This window comes from Montipora capricornis, chromosome 3, assembly GCF_036669925.1.
Source record: "Montipora capricornis isolate CH-2021 chromosome 3, ASM3666992v2, whole genome shotgun sequence".
NCBI classification, from domain to species: domain Eukaryota; kingdom Metazoa; phylum Cnidaria; class Anthozoa; order Scleractinia; family Acroporidae; genus Montipora; species Montipora capricornis.
The window spans coordinates 52,576,441-52,581,215 of record NC_090885.1 but is presented as its reverse complement, the minus strand read 5'-3'; the positions used below and the strand labels follow the sequence as shown (position 1 = coordinate 52,581,215).

The 4,775-nt window shown below is 39.7% G+C and overlaps 1 pseudogene; it reads left to right on the top strand.

Moving 5' to 3' along the window:
- The first annotated feature begins 423 nt into the window (after nucleotides 1-423).
- The window catches only part of LOC138040561 (uncharacterized), a 95,295-nt pseudogene continuing 90,943 nt past the window's right edge, over nucleotides 424-4,775 (top strand).

The following is a 4,775-nucleotide window of genomic DNA, read 5'->3' as shown; positions in this document are numbered from 1 at the left end:
AGGAGGCGTTACTTCCAAGGCACGAGAGCGAATGGCAAAAACTATAAGAAATGAGCGAGAGTAGTTTGGGGGCAAACAAAGTAAATTCCCTTCCCTTCCCCTCCCACCTCCCGTACGCGTGCAATGCATTATCGGATAGGTTCCCAGAAAAAGTGAGCCCCAACTCTGGAATGGCTGCCATGTTGGATTTTTAGACTTGTGCAATTTGCGCTCTTCTTCATCTCTTCACCGTATTTTGGTGCGAATATAGAAGTCTGCAGACAGGTAAAAAAGGAAATGGGCTAAAAATTTATTTATTTTGGTTAATCGATGAGACGTGAGTTGAAAATGTAAAATCCATTCCATCTAAGTGATGACACTTTGGCTTTACGACAGGTCTAAAATGAGTTCCGAAGAGCTTTCTTATGCTGAAAACAAACCTGGCGTATTGATGCTTTGAAGAAGTACTGCCGAAAGCGAAATCTTGAGGTCTCTGGCACTAAAGCTAAGCTCGTTGCTCGTGTTTTTGCCGCTTCTGAAATGAGTATTCCGATAGAGCCCACTGTTGAGGAGAGGATGTCCCATACAAAGCGTGAAAGAACTAAGTTGCTGAAAATGTCTGACAGAACTGTTTTGCCGGATGCTTTGACCTTGACAGAAGGATGGCTAAGGGAAACGGAAGGTATCACTTCTTGGTCGCCAATATTTTTGAGTGATAGTAGTGTATTTTTCATGACTGACCACCTTGGAAAAGATGTGGACTTACACGAACGTATTCTAAATGAGTATAAAGAAGGAAAAGCTTTCCGTTTGTTCGAGTCGGGCTGGCTAAAAGAGGTGTAATGGTAATGAATTTATATAGCACATTTTCTATTAACATATTCAAATGCGCTTTACAAGCAAGGGTTCTATGGGTGAGATCGGACATCAGCATATATATACATATACATATACATATACATATATATATATATACCGTAGAATAAAGAAATGAAACCCATCCCGTAAATCAACTGATTATTTATGTCGAATGAAAAACATGACGAATTCCCCTGAGCGGGATTTGAACCCACGTCCCACTGAACACTGGTAGGGTGTGATGACCATGCACTACACCATCAGGACAACCACGCTGGCAACGCAGCTATCGAGATAGTGAATTGGCCTAACGTGAGTATCCCGGGATTCTTTCACAGGTGAGATGGGAAAGCCTTAACCCCTCCATAGCCTTAAACCTAAGGATCGACTAACGATTCACAGGCAAACACCAACTTAGGCATCAGCTAATCAGAGGGATCAAGTTAATGATGCAGGCTTATTTATATAGACCATAGAATGAAGAAATGAACCCATCCCGTAAATCAACTGATTGTTTATGTCGAATGAAAAACATGACGAATTGCCCTGAGCGGGATTTGAACCCACGTCCCCCTGAACACCGGTAGGGTGTGATGACCACTACACCATCAGGACAACCACGCTGGCAACGCAGAAATCGAGATAGTGAATTGGCCTAACGTGAGTATCCCGGGATTCTTTCACGGGTGAGATGGGAAAGCCTTAACCCCTTCATAGCCTTAAACCTAAGGATCGACTAACGATTCACAGGCAAACACCAACTTAGGCATCAGCTAATCAGAGGGATCAAGTTAATGATGCAGGCTTATTTATATAGACCGTAGAATGAAGAAATGAAACCCATCCCGTAAATCAACTGATTATTTATGTCGAATGAAAAACATGACGAATATATATATATATATACATATACATATACATATACATATACATATACATATACATATACATATATATATACATATAATTTGAGTGTACAAATAGCGACAGTGAACTACTAGCAGAACCATTGATTACTGGTTACTAGTCGGGTGTGCTAACCACTGCACCATCACGACAACCCGGCTGGAAACAGAGCAATCGATGAGGTGATTGGTTAGCCGCGGGGTTCCCTGGCGTTTAACATTCAGGAACAGGACGTACATCGGATCATCCGGGGATGATTCACAGGCTACCAGCTAATAACAAATTATGTTTTTGAATTAACAAGGCTGGAAATCCAACGATGTAGTCCCAAGCTAGTAGGATCCGAAGGATACACAACGCTTTGCTGGAAATATTAAGTAATTTGAGTGTACAAATAGCAACAGCGAACTACTAGCAGAACCATTGAATGAAAAACATATTGCCGTGAGTGGGAATCGAACCCGCGTCCCCCTGGTTACTAGTTGGGTGTGCTAACCACTGCACCATCACGACAACCCTGCTGGAAACAGAGCAATCGATGAGGTGATTGGTTAGCCGCGGGGTTCCCCGGCGTTTAACATTCAGGAACAGGACGTACATCGGATCATCCGGGGATGATTCACAGGCTACCAGCTAATAACAAATTATATTTTTGAATTAACAAGGCTAGAAATCCAGCATGTAGTCCCAAGCTAGTAGGATCCGAAGGATACACAACGCTTTGCTAGAAATATTAAGTAATTTGATTTCCAGCCTTGTTAATTCAAAAAAAAATATATATATATATATATACATATCTGACTGGATTTACAAAAAGCTACCCATTGATGCTGTAACTTAGCACCTTCAGATGCACAACAAAGTTCTCTCTACTGACAGCTATGATTGCAGCTAGGATCAAACCTTACCCCATCCTGGACAATGCAACTTCTTGAGTTTACACGTGTCTAATTATTATTTTACTGGTCCTTGCATGGGGATCCCTGTGGCACCTGAGGGGTCAAGGTAAGACATTTCCTGACTTCCAGACTTAAATTTTGATCAAGTCCTATATAAGAGAATTAGCTTCTTGGTCATTCCTAAGTCATAGGCGATCAATTTCTGCCAAGTAGTGTCACAGAAATACTGACAAGTTATTTGATTTAAACCAAGGCACAAACTCTAACTCAGGGTATAATCAACCCCCCCTAAACTAACTTTGCCTTGCTCTTATAGGTGCAAACTAACATTTAAATCATAGCTTACACACTCTAGAGTTTGCACAGGCATGTGTTGACGGAGCCCCCCCTGGTTAAAAGACCGCGCCAAGAGGTTGAATATGGGCGAAGCCCGTATTCAACCGAAAATTTAAGCAGCCACCTTCTTCAAAAATCAGTCAGATATCAAAGCACAATGGAGCAGATGCAGACTAAACAATCTTGCTCAAGCAAATTCCATTCAGGCTGAGCCTCCCATTGGCCATAGCATTGATTTCGTTTTCATTCCATGCTAATTTCTGACTGGATTTACAAAAAGCTACCCATTGATGCTGTAACTTAGCACCTTCAGATGATCATAAAAATTCTGGTTAGTTTAAGTTGCAGTAATTTTGTTTAGCATTATTTTCCACTCCATTAATTAAGTGCAGCTGCAATAATTTCGGTGCTCTTAATTTCCATTCCTCCTACCCTAATTTTTAGACCTAGCTTTCCAGACATTTATGAAAGTACATATTTTATTTGTTTCCATTAACCCGTACATTTATTAGAATTTTGAGGACTGTGTTATTGACCAGAGGGTTCAGTTTTATTCAGGAACTTTTTTGCATCCAGTGTTGAATAAATTTTTGCAGTGGTCACTTCCAACTGTGCCTTAACTGTGTTAATTTTCTTTATATATTTGTGAAATTCAACCTCCTCTTTCATGTTAATTTTCTTTATTTGAAGGTCGTTTTACATATTAAATTCGTGTTCACTTAATTGTACTGACGCATTAACATCTAAATTATACCTTAATTTCATGGACCCTTAATTTGCCATAATAAGGTATATATGTAGTTAGTTGCTAATGTAACTGAATATTACCCTTGTAGGGAATTGGAATAAAGTATATGAGAGTATGTATTTTTAAAAACATACTCTCATATACTTTATTCCAATTCCCTAAAAGGTCATTAAATAATATCAACAGTTTAATTACCTGGGTAACAACATTAAGCAGAAATGCGACTGACCAGTACTCTCACCGACATAAATATTCCAAGCCACTCAGGCCTATCTGTAACAAGGTCTGCTGTTTGCCTTGGAATAACTAAAACGAGAGGATACAAGTTTTTAGGTTTAAGGATGCATGGGTAAATAAATTTTACCTCATTGTGCACGTAGCAATGTTAAGCCCCATTTTCGGGGAAGCTAGCGTCAGCTTTCCCACCTATAGGGCATCTTCTGAACGTCAAATTCCTGCAATGATATAATTTGTTGATTACATTGAATGAAGGATGTACAATGTACGTAAAAGTATTCAGAGAGCAATTACGAAAACCAATAGAAAGAAACTCTGTTCAACCTGCGAACACTCCTGCAAAGACTGAAACAAGTGATGGTCCATATTTAGGAAAATTTGCTTACCTTTTCTTCACTCATGGTGCCTACAGTCCTTGCGAGACCAAAATGGCGGATAACTCATCTCCAGGTTCTGTTGGTTTTCCAAGATGGCGGGCAAACTGAAATCCCGACCATGGGGCAACGCTCTCTAAGTTACTCCATTTTGGAGTCCGTGGGGAATAAAGGCTTTGTCTTTGCATTGTCTTTGCCCGTCCAGCCTCACACTGAATGAGAGGTTCGACGGGCAAAATCTTTTGTTTGGACATTGAGTGATATGGGTCTATTAAGGTGCATTAAGAATACACTTTTAACGTATAATAATAAATATATACTTTACTTATGAAAATTGTATCCTAAAGAGACAGTAATATTGGATTTACAATAAAGTTCACTTAGTGTAGATAGTTGATTCCTAAGCAAACAACAATGAAATGCTCGCCTTTGGATTTT